This window comes from Chenopodium quinoa, unplaced genomic scaffold, assembly GCF_001683475.1.
Source record: "Chenopodium quinoa cultivar QQ74 unplaced genomic scaffold, ASM168347v1, whole genome shotgun sequence".
In the NCBI taxonomy this organism is placed as follows: domain Eukaryota; kingdom Viridiplantae; phylum Streptophyta; class Magnoliopsida; order Caryophyllales; family Amaranthaceae; genus Chenopodium; species Chenopodium quinoa.
The window spans coordinates 1,150,904-1,172,274 of record NW_018744348.1 but is presented as its reverse complement, the minus strand read 5'-3'; the positions used below and the strand labels follow the sequence as shown (position 1 = coordinate 1,172,274).

General features: G+C 42.7%; 1 pseudogene; it reads right to left on the bottom strand.

Moving 5' to 3' along the window:
- LOC110696354 overlaps window positions 1-19,385 on the bottom strand; it is a 63,989-nt pseudogene extending 44,604 nt beyond the window's left edge.
- Between the last annotated feature and the right edge of the window lie 1,986 nt (window positions 19,386-21,371).

The following is a 21,371-nucleotide window of genomic DNA, read 5'->3' as shown; positions in this document are numbered from 1 at the left end:
ATTTAATCCAATTCCTAAACCAATTAGGATTAATTAGAAACTTCTATAAGTTTCTAAAAGATCCTAATTATCCTTTTTGAAAAGATAAGATTAAAAAGTTTAAAATTGAATAAAACTCCTTTTTTTGAAAGTCCTAATTTTATTCTAATTGAAAGATGTTCAAAGATAGACAGATATTATTTTTGTGCCTCATATTTTTTATCCAAATTTTATATGGTTGGATAGCCCTTGAAATTATCTTTCCAATTATAGATTAAATATCAATTCCGAGCTATAACGGAAAAGATATTAATAAAATGTCAAACTCTATCAAAAACTGACACCGTCTCACTATTTCGGACATATCTTTTATTCTGTAAAATATTTTAATCTAATTCTAATTGCTGTAGACTTCAAGATATTTCCAATGATATCTTATTTATCTTATTCCGATTTTTGGATCAAAAGATATGATAAAAACAAAAACCGTAAAAACTGCAGTCTATCGAGTTTTATTCCGATTTAATTCGGATCTTATCTCGAGTTTTTCGACCCATCTTTTTTCTCTATAAATAGAGGTCATATCCTCCTTTTCCAATCATCAACATGCTTGATCATCAAATCATTCTCTTCTCCCTCTTTAGCCTAAACACTAGCCTCCCCATTCTTTCATTATTTCTTCCTTTAAGCACTCCAAGGAGTCCATACAATACCTGAAGTTCTATGCTTTAACCAAGGCATGATAGGTAGAATTATTAACTAAGGGTTTGGACCAAATCAAATCTACTTTTTATCTTTTTTTTTTAATTATTTCTATTTGATTTATATTTTTTATTGAAGTTACTAACAGTTTATTCATGATGTAGCAATTTAAAGGAACGTGCAAAATGTGAGTAATTAGTTAATTTAATTACTCTTATTTTATTTTAATATTTCTAGTATCATGATTAGGTCATTTTATATTTGATTTGACTAACGCTATTATTGTTAAATTGCTTCCAATATTAATGTGTATTTTATTGTTATTATGATCACCATATTGCATGTTTAAAGAGAATATGTAATTGAAAATCACGCCTAATAAGATAATTTGGACAATCGGTTTAGGTTACTTTTTAATCTTGTTATTAAATCAAGTGATCACTAATTTTTTAGAATTATATGTTGCATTAATATTCAACCAATTTAGCTTAATAATAGTTTAGAGCGAATTGAATATTTTGTTTGCATGCCTTTGAGATCGCAGGAATGCTTTTCACTATAAGAATCGAGTAGAGGACAATACGGGCAAATGTGACTCCATGACTCACTTCGTACCATCATCCCCGATCCTCCTTTCGTGGTTCCGAACCATATGGAGTTACTTATGGATTATGAATGGGGTGTAACCTTCACGAGTCAATCGTTGTTGCCTTCGTTGTCCCTTTATCGTGGTTGACTTTTATGATCCGTGAACGGTTTACAAGTTCCTTAAAAACTTGTTGGCGGCTCCCTACTTTGCTTTGTCCCTAATCGTAATGTTAATTCCCACTTCCTATGATTGCCAAACATATTCACACATGCTTTAACGTAGGCGCACTTCGAGCGACGGCTACAACCACCCACTAACGTTTTTCATCCCATTAAACGTTATTTTGGCCCAATTTTTTACTTTTTTCAATTACAATGGTCAATTAATGCTAAAATAAACAAAAACCCCAATTCAATTAAACACCAAAACCTTAGAAATTAAAATCCCCAAATAATACTAAACTCACGAACCCTAAAATAAATTATGATTCAAACCTTAATTAGGTTAATTAAGGTAAATTAAAACCTTTATACAAATTGGGAGAGGTAATTGAGTGGCAAAAGTGAAAAAAGTAAGCTCCGATAACGTCTTAATTGGACGAAAAATGTTAATGGGTAGTGCTACCCAAATTTTTCAAACTTGTGGGTAGTTCTAAACATATAAAAAAATGGGTAGTTGTTCACAAATGACCCTATCTTTAGGGTAGTTCTACACAAAATTTCTTATTTTTAATTATCTCCTTAAATCTCCTATTTTCCTTTATTCTAATTCTCCATCTTTTAAATATCCAATCATTATATTTCTTTCCATTCATTCTTCTTAATTATTCCCCAAGTAATTCCAATTTCTTTAATATTTTTCATGACATACATACTGATTAGGGGATTTTTATCCACCAATCACCGTCTGACAAGTGGACCAACCAGGTTCCGCCACGTGTCCTTCACGAAGGCCAACAGGAGCCTGCCACGTGTCAATCACAGATACGTCCTCTACGGACCAATTGAGACACGCCACGTGTCCACCCATGCCAAATGGGAAAACCGGCCATCAAGGCCCAATCCTGTCTAGAGGCCCGCTCAGCTCTAGGTTTACCCTAAACCTAGAGAGTGGCACGCTTCTCAAGGCTATAAATACTTAATTAATCCTCATTAATTAAGAAATCCAGAAATCAAGCAGAGAAGAACAGAAACATTACGGAACACTTATAACCGGCTAATCCCGCTAACGACGCAGATTACCAACCTTAAACCCTCTCACCTAGGGAGATCTTATTACTTTAATTTCCGCACTAATTACTCCTTAATCAGGTACTAACTTGACCGTTGGAGGCGGAGCTCTCAGGAGTCTCCGTTATTTTGCAGGTACAGGCGTCCGGTTCCAGTCTCGGAATTGTAACTCTCCCGCAGGACATCAGAAAACCCCGAAACATTTGGCGCCGTCTGTGGGGAGAGTACTTCAGAGATGGCATCCAAGTCTGTACCGACTCCTGAAGAGAGGCGTCCCCTAGACGATCCTCAAGTTCAGTCGGACCATGATACCGAAAGTGAATTTGAAGTTGAAACTCATACAGCTCCAGACGGGACCCTAAGGGCCCGACGTACCCGTCATACCGAAAGGAGGGAACGGGAGCATCTTCAAACAGGAAGCGAGCCAGCAGGCGCACCACCTGCTCGGCAACAGCCGACTGATGGGTCTGCTCCCATCACAAGGAACGAACTCATGACCTTCATGAGGGACTTCAAGGGAGAGATTCAAGAGTTGATCAACAAAAAACCGCCTGCTTCAGTCAAAGAGCAGTCGGCCAAGAAACCTTCCACTTCACTGAAGAGGAAGCCAGTTCAAGGGCGAGAGGCGACTCCTCATCCTAAATCCAAGAAGCGGGAGCCACCTGCTCTTGATTTCACAAAACTCCGTTATCCTACGGGAAATAGGAAATCGGTTCGTCATATTCAGGCGGACGGGTCAAAGCAAACGTTCACAGATGCTCGGCTCCTGCTAGAGCAGAAGAAGAGTGACCGATTATCAGAGTCGGCTTCTACTTCAAATTTTCAAGACAGTTTGCGAAATGCCTCGATGAGGCATACTCAGTCGTACCATGAGAGTCAGTCAGGCGGCACCTCCCGTCAGTCCGGCTTTCATAGTGCCCAGGCGGTACCAAACTTACCATTTGTGCCGCAACAACAGTATTTTATGCAGCCACCTCCATTTGGTGGACCAGCAGCAAAAAACGTCCAACCTATGGACTGGCAGCTACGGCTGCTTAGACTTGGTGAACAGCCGTCGGCCTTCTCCAAGGAAATTACTGAAGCCGCTCAGCCGGCCAAAGTAAAAAATGTTCTAGTAGGCGCCTATGACGGCACTACTAACCCAGAAGACCATCTGATGGCATTCACCAACCTGATGTACCTTCAAGGGTTGGATGATCCCACTTGGTGCAAGTGTTTCCCAGCGACTCTCAAGGGAATTGCACAGCAATGGTTCGGCAACCTGCCGACTGGTTGTGTAAACAGCTTCAGGACGCTTGCTTACTTATTTGCCTCCAACTTCGCTATGAACATCCCTGCGAAGAAAACGACCCTTGATTTGGGAACAATTCAGCAGGGCGAGAAGGAGGGGCTTCGTTCTTATATCAGGCGGTTCAACCTGATGAGAATACAGATTCAAGGGTTGCCGGATGAGGTAGCTTATACTGACTTTTTTAGAGGTCTCAAAGACGGGTCTACCTTCAAATTTGATTTAGTTCGAAAAAGGGTGGCGACTCTTCAAGAGGCCTTGATTGAAGCAGAAGCCTATATACAGGCGACTGATCTGTGTACGATAAAACAGTCGGACGGGAAAAGGTTCGACAAAAGAGAGGGACGACAGAAACAGTCGTCTAATAAAGATGAGAAAAGAAAAGAGGTCTGGGCGGCTGATTCCTCTAAACAGCCGGCCCAGAAAAAGAAGAAAGAATTCAAACCATACTCCCCAAAGTATGTGTTTAACAAGGATAACCAGTTTATCCTAAAAGAAATAAAGGGACGGTTCTCAATTGAGAAGCCGCTCCCCATGAAGGGTTCTGCAAGCAACCGGAACTAAGACAAAATCTGTGCTTATCATGATGACGTTGGTCATCACACCAATGACTGCATCAGTCTCATGCGGTACCTAGACCGCTTGGCTGAGCAAGGTGATCTTGACACTTATGTCAAGAAATCTACGGGGAACACTTCCTCAAAAAAGCAGTCGGCCAAAAAGAATCAACAGGCCGACAGTTCCGATACAGATGATGCAGTCGTCTACACCATTGCAGGCGGCTTCTCAGGAGGCGGCCCCACTATTAGGGGCAATAAAGATAATATAAGGCGGTTAGATGTAAATTCCGTTCACCAAGAACGGCCGTCCAAATATACATTCCCTGAGATTGTCATCACTGAAGAGGATCTAGGAGGGGTAAGGGGGCCGCATGACGACCCTCTCGTTATTGAATGTAAAGTGGCCAACCAGAGAGTTGGCCGAATCCTCATAGATACCGGGAGCTCCTCAGATCTCATCAGCAGCAAATGTCTGTCAAAACTGAAATATCAGACGGACTGCATACATCCGGCCTCCCACCCTTTAATAGGGTTTGGAGGAGGAGTCGTCCACCCACTGGGACGAGTAGATTTACCCATTCGCCTGGGCGAAAAAGGGGAAGGACGACACATGGTAGTCCGGTTCCTAGTAGTAGAGGAACTCTCGGCCTACAACATGATTCTGGGTCGACCAACCCTGAATAATTCCAAGGCTGTTATAATCCCGTCTCTTATGCTGCTTAAGTATGAGAGGGATAATGGAACAGTCGGCTCCCTAAGGGGAGATCAGAGGATGGCCCGAGAGTGCTATCTCTCGGATGTCAAGCCCACTGTTATGGCCACTGGGTCAAGTGGAGAAAAAACAGACCTTGACAATGTCAAGGAGAGTGCGCCTGTTCAAGAAACAGGCGACAAAAAGAGAAAGGCGTCCCAGACAGAGTCCGCAAGAAAAGCAAGAAAATAGCAATCATTGGCAGAGGAGCGGCCGGATGAGTTCCGCCCTCAGCCGGCTGGTGAGCATGCGGACCTGATATTAGACGACTCACGTCCTGACCGAACAGTCAAAGTTGGGACGACTGCTCTGAGAAACCTTGGCGACGACTTTCACAACCTGTTGAAAGAATACAAGGACATCTTTGGATTTGAAGTCCATGAAATGCCAGGCATTAGTCTTGATCTGGCAGTACATAAACTCGCTGTGGATCCGAAAAAGAAGCCGGTACGGCAAAAGAAGCGGAACCATGGTGAAGAAAAAGGTCAGGCGGCAGCCGCAGAAGTTAAAAAATTACTTGACGCAGGGTTCATTCGGCAATGTTACTTCCCAGACTGGGTTGCAAATGTGGTGCTTGTTAAAAAGCCGAATGGCACCTGGAGAATGTGTGTAGACTACACAGACTTGAACAAGGCGTGCCCCAAAGATAGTTACCCTCTGCCTAAAATTGATAACCTGGCCGACTCAACAGCCGGCCATGCCTTGATGAGTTTTATGGACGCCTATTCTGGTTTCCATCAAATTCCTTTATGGAAGAAAGATCAGGAGAAGACGGCCTTCGTCACTGATCAGGGATTATACTGTTACACGGTCATGCCGTTTGGTCTTAAGAATGCCCCGGCTACCTTCCAACGAATGATAAACACAGTGTTCTTTGATCAGATTGGGAGAAACGTCGAGGCATATATTGATGATATGATTGTCAAGACTAAACTTCAGAAAGATCATCTGACGGACCTCCGAGAAACTTTCGCCACACTCAGGCGGCACCATGTCATGCTCAATCCCAAGAAATGTGTATTTGGAGTTGAGTCTGGGAAATTTCTCAGATTCCTTATCAATCAGAGAGGAATAGAGGCGAACCCTGAGAAGGTACAGGCGGTCATTGACATGCAGTCGCCTCGTACCGTCCGAGAGGTTCAGAAGTTAACAGGTTGTCTGGCGGCCTTGGGGAGATTCCTAAGCCGATCAGGCGACAAATGCCTATACTTTTTCCAGGCAATTAAGAAAAAGGCAAGGTTTGAATGGGGGCCGGATGCTGAGGCCGCCTTCCAGAAATTAAAGGTTCACTTGCATTCTTTGCCGAGGCTGGTCAGCCCTTTGCCCAAAGAAGATCTCTACATGTACCTGGCTGTCTCTGATCATGCGTTAAGCGCTGTGCTCCTTGCTGAAAGGGACGGCTGTCAGCTCCCGGTCTACTTTGTCAGTCACGTACTGAAAAATGCCGAGTTGAGGTATCCCCTAGTGGAGAAATTTGGTCTTGCACTCTTCATGGCTGTTAAAAAATTGAAGCCCTACTTTTTGGCACATGCAGTCGTTGTGTATACCGACCAACCAATCAAGCGGCCCCTTACCATCATGGAGTCGTCAGGACGAATGATCAAATGGGCCATAGAAATACAGAGCCTCGAAGTTACTTTCGAGCCTAGAAAAGTAGTGAAGGGGCAAGCCTTTGCTGACTTTATTGTAGAGATGACTCGTCCTTCTGACTCTCAAGTTCCAAACCAAGTCTGGAAGGTATATGTGGACGGAAGCTCTACTTCAAATGGTTGTGGAGCAGGCTTCGTATGTCAATCTCCAGAGGGCGACAGGTTCGAGTATGCTCTACGCTTCAGTTTTCAGGCTTCAAACAATGAGGCAGAATATGAAGCTTTACTAGCCGGGATCCGTATGTGAAAGGCGGCAGGGGCAAGAAAAATAGACGCCTGTTCTGATTCACGATTGATAGTGAGTCAGTACAATGGCGAATACGAAGCAACCCATCCGGCCATGATCAAGTATTTACAGGCGGTCCGACAAGCAGTCGGCTCCCTTGAGGATTTCCATCTGATCCAAGTGCCGAGATCAGAAAACAACCAGGCAGATGCACTGTCAAAATTAGCATCATCCGCCTCCTCCGATACTCCTCGAACTGTTTTTTGGGAAGTAATGGAGAAGAGAAGCATCGAGGAAAACCCTATTGGAATCCTAGACAGAAGCTCAACCTGGATGGATTCAATCAGGGCATATCTGACAAACGGTACACTGCCGGATGATCCTCAACAAGCGGCAACACTGAAAAAACGAGCCTCCTGTTTTGAAATGATACAGGGAGAACTTCACAAGAGGGGGTACCTTCAACCCTTCTTAAAGTGTGTTACTCCTGAAAAGGGACGAGAGATACTAGATGATCTTCACTTTGGTTTCTGTGCTTCCCATATAGGTGGTAGGATGCTGGCTCAAAGGGCAAGGCGGCAGGGCTACTTTTGGCCTACTTTGGAAGCAGATGCAATGGAGATGGTGAAAAAATGTGACAAGTGCCAAAGGTTTGGCAAATTAATTCACCGTCCGGCTACTGACCTCACTACCATTCACAGCCCACTACCGTTTGCTAAGTGGGGCATGGACATTCTGGGTCCATATACGCCTGCTACAGGCGGCAGAAGGTATATACTTGTTGCCGTTGACTACTTCACTAAATGGGTAGAGGCGGAGGCTGTAAAGGGAATCAAGACGAAAGATGTAATTTCATTCATTTGGAAAAACATCATCACTCGGTTCGGGGTTCCCATGTCTATGGTTTTTGATAATGGTCCCCAATTTGAGACGCCTGTTCTCAAAAGCTGGTTGGGAGACCAAGGAATTGCACACTACTTTGCATCTGTCGGTCGTCCACAAGCAAACGGCCAAGTAGAAGCCTTTAATAAAATCATCTCAGACGGTCTCAAGAAAAAGATTGAACGAGCAGGCGGCCTATGGGCGGATGAACTACCACATGTTCTCTGGGCCATTAGGACGACTGAAAAAGGGGCGACTGGAGAAACTCCATTCCTCCTAACTTATGGTGCAGAAGCTGTTCTTCCAATAGAACACTACGAGCCGACTCTTCGAGTAATGCTGTATAACGAAGAGGCAAACTGGGAAGCCATGCGCCTGGCATTAGACTCACTTCCTGAAAAGAGGGGCAATGCTGTTTTGCGCCATGAGATCTATCGCCTGAGAATGACTAGATCATACAACAAAAAAGTACACAGGCGTCCACTCAAAGTAGGGGACTTTGTACTTAGAAAAATGGAAGCAGTAGGTAGGGCTAATGAGTCTGGCAAACTAACTCCCAACTGGGAAGGACCCTACCGAATCTATGAGGAAGTCAGGGACGGTACCTACCGTCTGGAAACACCAGACGGACAACCGTTGCCTCGAACTTGGAATGTAGATAACCTTAAAAAATATTTCTTCTGAGAGATGTAAAGTAAAGAGCTACTTAATAAAGTTTGCACTTACTTTAATTTTGTATTACGAGGGGCATGCCGTCTGTACCTTTACAGTCGGCTACTCTCCATTGAGTTTTTCACTCTATCTTCTGAGGGGCATGCCGTCTGTTCCTTTACAGTCGGCTACTCTCCATTGAGTATTTTACTCACAACACTTAGCTAAAAAGATTAGGGCCTGGCCGACCCTGTGCCTAACAGGCGGCTACCCTTCTTTTACTTAGCACCTACGTTCACCAAGAACTTACCAAGGCCACCGGCCGAATGATCAGACCAGGCGCCAAGCCAACTGATCAAATCTACAAAACTAATACGACCTGTCCCAACATCATAGCAGGCGTCCGACGGCATCCCTCCGGATGAAATTCGTCGCAAAGAGCAGCTCCCTTTTGGGTGGAACATTGTTCTATAAACTAATTACACGGCACCTATACGACTGTCCCCAAGGGCAACCACGTAGCCGTTTTTGAGACAAGGATAACTCTATCACTAACCAAACCAGTGGTAGCAGTTGACATCTGAGTCAGATGACCGCCTGTATTACTTGGGATAAATGCAGGGGGTACCTATTGAGTTAATAGCCAACAAACATTGGCGAATCAAGGGGTCTAGCCGGCCTACGCCGCCTGGTACCTCTACTTCTCAAACAAAAGTGACGGCGACTGAGTAACTCCAACGTTAACTCATAGTCACTCCTTCAAATTTGGTATAAAACCTAAAAAGTTTGAGTCGTCCGCCTGTTTCAAACAAACAAGGGCACTCAAACCCCTTTTCCTACTAGGTAACCTATTGAGTTAATAGCCAACAAACATTGGCGAATCAAGGGGTCTAGCCGGCCTACGCCGCCTGGTACCTCTACTACTCAATCTAGATTGTGACGAAGACTAAGTAACTCCTAGGTTAACTTAATAGTCACTCAAACTTAGTATGGAGCCTAAAAGGTATGAGTCGTCCACCTGTCTTTAATAAACAAGGGCTCTCAACCAATACTCTTGCTAGGTTAACAAATTACGAGTTAAAAGCCAACATTGGCAATAAAGGGAAACAACCGGTACCCACCGCTTGTTTTCCTACTTAATTCCTTGGCGACTAGGTAATACTATTTACTTGGTCAGACCGATTGAATAAAGAGTTCGAATACCGATTGAATAAATGGCCGACTGATCGTCTATCCTGGAAACAGACAACCAGTCGTCCAGGGGCATAGGCGGCGTACTCACTATTTGTACCTGTCTGCAACGTTCGGCCATACACAACAGTCGGTCTAGTGAACAATGGGATATTAGATATGGAATACTTAGACAAATTTGAATCAAAACAAAAATTTGATTGAAAATAAGCCGGTCATTAAAGACCAGCAGAATATTCAAAACCCCGGCCCCCTGGCCGGGTAATTACAAAGCAAACGGCACGCAGGCCGTGGAAAAAATACTTAAAGCTTAAGAAGGGGGCAGTTCAGTATCAGCAGCTGCCGCCTGGTCAGCACTCTTCTTGCTGGACTCGGCTTTAGCTGCACCCTCTTTTGATGCCTTACCCCCAAGTGGCACAAGCGCCACAACCGGCTCTTCCTCCTCCAACGCACCTTCCAACGCCTCTTCTTCAGCAGCCGCCAGGATCTGTTGATTATATGTTTCCGAACACTGGCGGTACGTTCTTTCCCATGAGGCAAAGTCGGCACTAGGGAACAGTCGTTCCCAGGTCATGCGCTGGATTTGAGCGGAGTCTTCCACCATCTCTCGGACGAGCTCTTTCTTCTCTTGCTCGGCCTTTTCCGAGAGCTCTTGGGTAAGACTCTTCTCTTGGCTCACCAGGCGTTCTTTTACGTTGGCCAAAGATTTCTCCATGGCTTCGTAAGAGTGCATTTTTTGGCGAAGAGGTTTCAGCTCGGCCTTAAGGTTTGTGACGGTCGCCTCCAGCTCGTCAACCTTCTTTTGGGCCGCCTCTAACTGAGCCCGAACAGCGGCGGTAGCCTGCGCCTGATAATAAAGAAGATCAATGGTCAGTACTTCATTTTGGGCAATTTGAAAAATTGCCTTATCACAGTTGGAGGCGGCCATAGCTTTTGCGGCCTTTACCTCTTTGTTTTTCCGATCAATCGGCTTGCGAAGGCTGTTGACTCGGAGCAGGGCCTAAGTAAAAAAAAAAAAAAAACAGGCGTCAGTTTCCAAACAAAAAAGATAACAGGCGTCCTGGAACTCAAATACTCGAAAATATGCTAAGTATACCTCAGCAAGGACCCCTGAAATCCCATCAAGGTCAAGGGTGCCGGCACCCCTGACTGCCTCCCTTTCAGATGGAGGAACGACTTTGACCATGGACTTGGCTACCTCAACCAAGTCAAGCCCCTGAGGGCCGGCTGCATCAAGCGTAAGGAAAAAGCAAGTTAGACCTAGTCAAGAAGGAAGCAAATGAGTTTTTACAAGTAATTGTCCTTACTTCTAGGCGGCCCCGCCGGGGTTTTAGAAGAAGTGGCCGGCTGCTTCTCAGCCGCCACTGTTTTCCTGGAAGACCCAGGAGAGCTTGCAACAGTCGTCCTCCGGACCTTGGGGTCCGGCTGTTGCGAGGAGGAAGCCCTTGGAGTGCCAGACTGAAAACAAAAAGAGTTAGTATATGCATAAGACAACTAAAAGAGGAAGAGTTTTCGAAGCCTACCAAGGGTGCCCCCTTGTTGGGGGAGTCGGCATAAGACTGTTGCATGAGAGAGGCCCGCAACATGGCCGCCGCAGTCTTGGATGCTGTAATTTTACTCATGGCGTCAGCTGCAAGAAATAAACAGCAAAGTTAGTAAAAATCCCAAGTAAACAAGGCGTGAAAAAACAGAGTATTTGTCAGGCCGGCTACCTCTAGAGCACCGACTGCTGAGGCCACAGGCGGCCAAAAAGTACTCGTCATAGAGCCACTTGAAGCTCGGGACGCAGTTTAGGGGTACTTGCTCTCGTACCCCTGACGTAGGGTTCACCCTAGTCTCTACTTTGAAGAGTCCTTTGTCTAGGATCTCTCTTTTAGCCTTTGGGGGAACAGGCGGCATGCTGCGGCCGCCTGCGAGAAGAGGCGGATCCCTATTCCACTTGTTAAAACGTTGGTTCAGCTCCGTGTCTGAACCCTCAATGATAAGGAAGGTGTTCCGCCAATCCTTCCATTTGTTCGCCTTACCTCTCGTCATGAGGTAACCCCTATGGCTTGTTAATTGGTACCAGCCGGTACCTCCCGACTTAGGGGTCCGGCTGAGATAGTTCATGTGGGCGAAAGCCTCAAAGCTTGGCTCCACCCCGTACATTTCGCACCCGGCCACATAGCCGAGTACGTTTACCCAAGAGTTGGGGGCTAACTGCCATAACCCCAGATCATACCCATCTAAAATCCGCTGAACAGCCGGATGTAATGGGAGGCGCAGTCCAGCTTTGATGGCCGCCACATAGCAGCCAAAGCAGCCGTCACCATAGCTGGTACCAGCCGGCCAGACGACAGTGTCTTCTGGATCTGGCACGAACAGTAAAAATTCCGGGCCCATTCTGTGGTTAGCAATAAAGCTCGCCACGTTGTCTTGCATGGTTGCGATCCGGCCCCGGGGTACCATGCAGTAGTAGGGGGCGTTTTCCTCTCTGTAAGAGGCGGACGGCTCCGCCCAATTGTCCCCCTTCTCATCTGCGTGAGAAAGTCTCGCCTCTTGTAGGCGGCTATGTTTTTCTTCTGAGCCTGGAGAACTGTGGCCAGAAGAGCTGGACTCGGACTCGTCCTCTGACGAGTCCGAAGAGGACGACTCCTCCCCTCTCCCAGAGGGGCCCGCCTCCTCTCCCTTAGAAGGAGCAGGAGGAAAATTAGACATGTCAACGGTAAGATGGGAAGGGACCACCTTGGCCCCTCTCTCAGAACTGTCGGCTTGGCAGTCGCCTCGTTTCAATTCTACATCTGGCGCCTGGTCAGATGTTTCACTAAGGAGCACCCTTTGGGAGGAGCCGTCTGAGTTTGATATCATAGCAGTCTGTTTCGTTCTGGCCATCACGTTCTGCATAGACACAGATACAGTCGGACTTTGTATAAAGGGCAAAGATGGGTCCAGAAAAGGGCAGGCGGCACTCCTAGTCCTAGATTCAGCCGTCCCCGGTGACCGGCTGATCACTAACTTAGGTCGTGTCGTGTGCTTCCGTGGTGCCATTTCAAAAAATAAAAAGAAAATTAAGAGTAAGAGAACTGAGTTACCTGAACGAGTGACGGTTGATGAAGTCCTGGAAGTCCGGTGCAGTCGGCTTGTCAGAACAGGCGGTAGGCAGAAAAGGTCCGAAATGTCAGAGCAAGTTCAGGGGTCCGAATGTTCTCGCAAAGTTCTCAAATGTGAAAATGAACGAAGTCAGCACTTCCTTTTATAGGCAAAGTGAGAAGGCGAAAGGTCGCTTCCAAATTCAAAATTTGGGCGGGAAAATCTCTCGGCCGTTTGCAAGGTGACACCTGTAGCAGGCCGTCGCCTGTCACCGTGCGACACCTGTCACAGGCGACACGTGCCCAGTCACGTGCCACCTGTGAGGGGCAAATGATTAGGGGATTTTTATCCACCAATCACCGTCTGACAAGTGGACCAACCAGGTTCCGCCACGTGTCCTTCACGAAGGCCAACAGGAGCCTGCCACGTGTCAATCACAGATACATCCTCTACGGACCAATTGAGACACGCCACGTGTCCACCCATGCCAAATGGGAAAACCGGCCATCAAGGCCCAATCCTGTCTAGAGGCCCGCTCAGCTCTAGGTTTACCCTAAACCTAGAGAGTGGCACGCTTCTCAAGGCTATAAATACTCAATTAATCCTCATTAATCAAGAAATCCAGAAATCAAGCAGAGAAGAACAGAAACATTACGGAACACTAATAACCGGCTAATCCCGCTAACGACGCAGATTACCAACCTTAAACCCTCTCACCTAGAGAGATCTTATTACTTTAATTTCCGCACTAATTACTCCTTAATCAGGTACTAACTTGACCGTTGGAGGCGGAGCTCTCAGGAGTCTCCGTTATTTTGCAGGTACAGGCGTCCGGTTCCAGTCTCGGAATTGTAACTCTCCCGCAGGACATCAGAAAACCCCGAAACACATACCTTCCATATTCAATTATACACCATCTCTTCAATATTTAAACTTTCCTTAAATCTTTACTCACTTCTCCAAGTAATCCCTTAAACCCTACTTACCATAATTCTTCCTATATTTTCCTACCCTAATTCTTGCATGAGCTAGCCTATAAGGGTGAGTTTATTGGTGAGTCTTGAGTGGAGTCTAACTCAAGACTCACATACAAGACTATATAATTTTTGCAATAAAGTGGTGCAAGATTATGGGGAGTCTTAAGATGAGTTTTGGATTTTAAAACTCATCAAAAGACTCTACAAATTTACAAAAAGCAATCTGATTTTTTTTGTTGGACAATAAAGAGCTGCCAACTCATCAACTTAAAAAAGTTGTTGAGTTTTATAAAAGAAATAGATATATAAATAATGAATCTGGAGTGAGTCTTGGGATAATGTGTTAAAAGTTGAGAAAGTCTGATATGAGTCTTATAATTAAAAATAATTTAACCTTAGTGAAAAGCTGACATGGTAGAGTCTGAATCAAGAGTTTTGGTCTGGGGATAAACTTACCCTAAATACCCCATCATACCTCTCACATTCTTCACACAATTCTCTTCTTTTCTTCTCCTCAATTTTACACAAATTATCCCGTTTATCTTTGAATCCAATTTTTGGGCACTTATGCTCAGTTTTGGGGAATTGATGTTTCACAAAAATTTGTTCCTCTTTAAAAATCCTTGAGGTTAGGCTCAAGAATCACCCAATTAGGAGTTGTAACGAAGGAGTTATAGCCTCTTCAAGTTCTGCCTCCTTTTTCCAACGTAAATCCAATTCTTCTTTCTCCTTGGTTTCTTTTATTCTTCTCCTTTTCTCTTGTTAAATTATTATTATTATTATTATTATTATTATTATTATTATTATTATTATTATTATTATTATTATTATTATTATGGGAGATTAATATAAAATTATTATGAGTAGTTTTAATTATATTTTAATTAATTTAAAAGGTTCATGTACATATAGTTGGGAGGGTTTAATTTAATTGTTTGTGATTATTTGATAACCTTATATTAATTAAGGTTATATTTATTTGTAGGGTGTTTTTGATCAAGCTACTTGAGAGTTCTTTTGAAGTAATTTTTGGCTAAGCAAGGATCAAGGTACGTTAGGTGGCTAGATACCTTGGAAGTGATCGATTTGAATGAACATGTTTGAATGATTTATGTTGCTTGAATTAAATTGACTTGAATTATGGTTTATGAAATAAAAGTAAGTTTAAAAGATTGGTTTTAATAACTAAATTGGAGTATTGATTTTTATAACATGTTTTGATTAATTAATTTATTATTCATGTTTAAAAAGGGATTGAATTTATTAAAAAGGAGTTTGGATTGTTTTCATTAAAGGTTGAATTATTGGATTTAAAAGAGTATTTATTGAATCATTGAATTATTATTATTAATGCTTTATAAGCATGTTAGTAATCCAACTATGCGGATTTGGTTTATTGATAAGGCCTTGGACTTTGCATGACCAAGTCTTTCCTCAAGAATAGCCTTGTAACATAAAGAGACTAGCTTGGGGGTGTGCACACTTGGGAGAGGAGTTGGTTTGATTGGTTTATTATGAGGAATTGGTTTTTATAATATGAGGAGTTGGTTTTAAAATAATTGGAATGGGTTTTATTGATTATTGAGGTTGGAATATTGAGAATTTGGTTTTGAATCATGAGTTTGGAATGATTGGATTAATTATTGGAACTGGTTTTTAAAATGTTTGCAAATAAATTGAGTTTAATTATCTTGCACTTACTGTACTTAGCATATTTTGCTAACCCATACTTCTTATTTGTTTTGGTTTGCCCTGTTTACCGTAATGGTAAGCAGTGTTATTTCAGGTGAAGTGAATAAAGTGATGCATGGAGTCCCGGGATTTGGTTTCACTAATTTAGGAATCTTGGTCTTTGTATTTGATTTGAGTACTCATGACATTGGTTTCTATTAAATTTATTATTAATAAGAAGAGTTTTTGAAGTTTCCGCTGTAACGTATTGTTTTGTTTAGTAAGTTGAGTAGCCTTGCGTAATCACGCGGCGGTAATACGCCTAAGTCTATCTCTACGGTATAATTATACGTATTATACTGGTATTTCCGTAGAGGGAGATTTGGGGGTGTTACAAGACCCTAAAGAGAACAGTTTCACGGGAAGTCCACTCCTATTACACGTACGTTTTTTTCTTTTTCGTCGTGTTTTCAGCGCAAGTAATGAAGTTGGGCTGGTCATGCCAGCGCAATCTTCAGGGATGCGCGTGGGTGGCGCGCGCTGAATGTGATGCGCGCGCCACCTTCTTGTGTAATGTCGCTATAATTTTTCTTCTTCTTTTTTTTCCAGATTTGGCTCATGGAGTATTTGCAAATCGTCCATCAACCACAAAATCTTGAGGCTAATGGAGTGAGAACATTCCTTGGATGTCGAATCCTCTATAAGAATAAGAATGAAGAAGAATGTACATCTTTTTTTCAGTCATGGGGATCCTAACATACGCTTTGTGATTCCTTGGTAGAACATAAGTAGTATGATTAGGAATAGTTTTAATTATCCCTACATTAGGCTTTTCGGCCTTTCTAGCACTACTTACATCTTTCCTTGTAGGGTGATGAGACAATATGGGATGAAACAAATTATTCCTCCACAAGATTGTGATGCCCCTAAGGATGTGATCTTTAAACCCGAACGAATTCCCCGTTGGATGGACTATTGGTTAAGTCTTCCTAGGTGGGTAGCGAAAAATCCTACGACAAGTATTGTTTATTCTCTTTTTACAAAGCTTGGATGAATGCGGCGGACAAGGGAGAGCTAAATAAGGCTCGATCACAAAATCAAGTCGTTTTGTCCCACAATCAACCTAAGCCTTTAATGCATTAGACCACTACTACTCCTTCCAATGACCAAAACGAAGGAGTGAGGAGAAAGTTAGACTTTTCCTCATCACCTAAGGCTTGTTCAAGGGATCCAAAAAGAAAGGATCCACCTAAACCCATGCAAAAGGGTGTGAAGATTAAGGAACCTTCACCAAATCCTCCCAAAAAGGCTCCAACACATGACAAAGGAAAAGGGAAAAGAATTGAGAAAGCCCCTATTCCAAGGTTGAAGATGAACGTTTGGGTTAAGAAGAAGAGCGAAGGGGAAAGCTTTAAGGTTGCCGAAAATATTGCAATGGAAACTACTCCTCCGTCCACTGTGACAATTGAGGATATAGTAAAACCTTAGAGTGTTACATAATTACTAATAGTTTTTATTCGAGTAAAGTGTAATCACTACTATGTTTTTTTTAATTATTATCTAGTTCAGTGATGTCTTTTGTTCTTTTTTTTTAACGGAATAAAATGAGCTTTTTTTTGTTTATATGACCGAATCATAAAGATTATTATCTAGTTCGGAATGCGCCACGTGGGCCAATCAGGTCCTGCCAAGTGTCCCCCAGTTGGACATCTCAGGGCTTGCCACGTGGCACACACTTATTCGTCCACCCTGGACTTATTATGTCATGACACGTGGCATACTCCACGCCTAATGGAGAAGCCGGTCACCTAGGCCCAACTTCCGAGGGAAGCCCAATCAGCCCAAGGTTAACCTAAACCTAGATTGGCACGTTTCCCGAGGTTATAAATACCTCCCTTAATCCTCATTAAGGGAGAGGACGCGAACAACGCAGATTACACACATTAAACACTCTCACCTAGAGAGACCCAACCACTTTAATTTCCGCATTAATTACTCATTAATCAAGTACTAACTTGACCGTCGGAGACGGATCTCTAACCATCCGGAGCATCCGTTTGTTTTGCAGGTACAGGCGTCCGGTTCCAGTCTCGGAATTGTAACTCTCCCGCAGGTGATGTAAAAACTAATAGATGAAATTAGTTTAAACAAGTTAATGAATCAAGCTTAAGCAAAGGATTGATTTTAGGTTGGTGTTTAGGTACGTTTATGTAGAATTTAGGTGTAGGTTCGTAAGGATTACTCACTTAACAAACAAGGATATGAAGGCAAGGATTTCTCACTCAACCTACTAAGTTCAAATTTTATGGAAGGATTACTAACTTGACCACTCAATCTCTTCAAGTCTAACTTGGTACAAAAACCGGTTATTTCACAAACAAATAATCAGTTTTTAAGTTCAAGCAAAAGCTCTTTTTCATTGATCAAAATCTGATTACAAACTACAATTACATGCCTTTTATAAGCAACTAAAAGAACTAACAATCATTGCTTAACTTAAAGAAGCAAACTGATTTATTAAAGCTTTAAACAACGAAAATAAAACTAAGCCTAAATTACGTCTAAGTGCAGCAGCCTCTTAGTCCTCATATGCCTCTTAACGTCCTTATTAAACGCATGTAAATGAGCTAAGCAAACAGCCACAAATTCAGCAAGAAAACCGTTGGAGGTGCATTTGTAACCCCCCCTTGATTCACGCCCCTTTCATTATTCATGCATTGAAGTTTCTCCTTGAGTTCCTCTCAACTGAAATGGCTGTTCAAAATGTCTCAATTAACGTGCTTAATGAGCAATTAAGCAAGTAAATCCATGATTAAAACCAAACGGACCATGGGCAGCAAAAGAATCCAAGGTTTGGTCTTCAAATGATTTCGCAAGTATCACTTTTTTGGATGAACCGTAACTTGGACTTGTGCTTGGACTTGGATGAAAATTGTGACTAGGACTAATAGGACTTTCGTGATTTGCATCATCCTCCCCTTCTTCGAAAGGAGTTGTCCTCAACTCGTCATCTTCTAAATAAGGAGCTAGGTCACCAATATTGAAAGTTGATGAAACTCCAAATTGCCCTCCAAGATCAACTTTGTATGCATTATCATTGCAATGTAATCAATAGGAACATAAGGATTGACCCCATAAACAATTTCGAATGGTGAGTATTTCGTGGTTTTACTTGGAGTTCTATTGTAAGCAAATTCAGCATGAGCTAGCTTTAGATCCCAATCTTTCCCTCCTTTGTTCACTAAGGCACGAAGCAATGTTCCAAGAACTCTATTCACCACCTCAGTTTGACCATCCGTTTGTGGATGATGGCTAGTTGAGAAAAGTAGCTTGGTACCCACGAGCCTCCATAATGACTTCCAAAAATGGCTCACAAACTTTGTATCACGATCTGAAACAATGGTTCTAGGCAAACCATGTAACTAAGCCACCTCCTTGAAAAAAAGTTGAGCCACGTTATAAGCATCATCCACCTTTTTACAAGCAATGAAATGGGCAATCTTCGAAAACCGATCAACAACCACCATGATTGAATCTTTTCCACGAGCTGTTGTAGGCAAGGCCATGATGAAATCCATACTCAAATCCTCCCAAGGTCTTTCGGGAATTGGCAAAGGCTTGTATTCACCTCTATGAAAGGTCATTTTAGCCCTTTGACAAGTAGAACATCTAGCTAGGATTTGGTGCACGTTAGCTAGCATCTTTGGCCAATAAAAGTGACTTTGCAAGATCTCTAGGGTCTTTTGAATACCCATATGACCAGCAAGGCCTCCTCCATGAGCTTCCCTTATCAATAAGTCACGAATTGCCCCATTAGGAACAAAAAGTTTGTTTCCTTTGAAAAGAAAACCATCCACCATCACGAATTGTCCATTAACCCCATGCTTGCACGCCTCAATGATCTCCATAAGTTCAAGATCATCCTTGTAAGATTCCTTCATGATCTCAAAACCAAGGACCTTAGCTTCCATGATTCCAAGTAGGGTATGCCTCCTTGACAAAGCATCAGCCACAATGTTGGCTTTCCCTTGCTTATATTTCGTAGCAAAATTGAAGGATTGAAGGAACTCTACCTACTTAGCATGCCTAGCATTCAATTTTTTTTGGCCATGTATGAACCTCAAAGACTCATGATCCGAATGCAAGATGAATGGTTGTGGCCTCAAATAATGTGACCAATGATCTAAGGCTCGAACCATGGCATAAAATTCTTTGTCATAAGTGGAATAGTTCAATTTCCCTTGGCTCAATTTCTCACTAAAGTAGGCAATGGGTTTTTTTTTCTTGGATTAGGACAACCCCTATTCCCTTCCCACTTGCATCACACTCAACTTCAAAGGGTTTCATGAAATCAGGTAAGGCTAAAACAGGTGCCTCACACATCTTTTTTTTCACTAGTTCAAACGCCTCTTGGGCCTGAGGGTTCCATTGGAAGGTTCCTTTCTTTGTACACTCGGTGATAGGAGCCATGAGGGTACTAAAGTTCTTAATGAACCTTCTATAGAAAGAGGTTAGTCCATGAAATGAACGAACTTCAGTTATGGTTTTTGGGATAGGCCACGAAGCAATGGCTTCTATTTTGCTTGGATCCACCTTGATTCCATCACCTGAAACAATGTAACCAAGAAAAACAATTTCTGTTAGCAAAAAATGACACTTCTCCAACTTCCCATACAATTTTTTCTCCCTCAAAGTTCTAAAGATTTCTTCCAAGTGCCTCAAATGATCTTCCTCATTTGTACTATAGATGAGAATATCATCTAAGTAAACAACTACAAACCTCCCCAAAAAAGGTCTCAACATCTCATTCATAAGCCTCATGAAAGTACTTGGGGCATTTGTTAAACCAAATGGCATAACAAGCAATTCATACAACCCATGCTTGGTTTTAAAAGCTGTTTTCCACTCATCACCCTCCCTCATACGAATTTGGTGATACCCACTTCTCAAATCAATTTTTGAAAACACTCTAGCTCCACTCAACTCATCCAACATATCATCAAGCCTAGGTATGGGAAACCTATACTTAATGGTTATATTGTTCACAGCCCTACTATCAATACACATCCTCCATGTTCTATCTTTTTTAGGCACTAACAAGGTAGGAACAGCACAAGGACTCATAGACTCTCTCACATAACCCATTTGCATCAACTCCTCAATTTGTTTTTGCAACTCTTTAGTTTCCATGGGATTACATCTATAAGGTGGTTTGTTAGGAAGGGGTGCTCCCGGAATTAGGTCAATTTGATGTTCTATCCCACGAATGGGAGGTAATCCTAAAGGCAACTCATTAGGAAAAACATCCTCATAAGCTTTGACTAATTCGGCCAACCTAGGGTTTTGTTGAACAAACCCTTCATGCTCCTCCTTATACAACAACAAAAACACCTCATCTTCCTTCTCTAAGGTCTTTTCGAATTCTTTGAAAGAAAGTAACAAGATTTCCTTTCTTTTGGGCTCTTTTTGTGGTGTTTGTGGTGGTGGGAATTGTGTTTTGGGAATCTTTTTTTGTGGTGGTAAGGGATGCAACACTTTCTTGCTGCCTTGGTGGGTGATAGTATAGGTATTAGTTAGACCATCATGGATTGATTTTCTATCACTTTGCCATGGTCTTCCTAATAAAACGTGACATGCATCCATAGGAATGACATCACACAAAATCTCATCAACATAAGAACCAATCTGAAATTTTACTAAGCATTGTCTCCTAACTCCCGTACTCTTACTCTTATCAAGCCAACTCAATTTGTAAGGGGTAGGGTGTCTAGTGGTTTTCAAATCAAGTTTTTTGACAAGGTCACTTGATACAACATTTGCTTCACTACCACTATCAACAATTAAGTCACAAACATCTCCATTAACCTTGCATTTGGTTAAAAAGACATTCTCTCTTTGCAAAGGGTTTCTTTCAACCTCAACTTGCATTTGTAAAGCTCTCCTCAAGACTAGGCTTT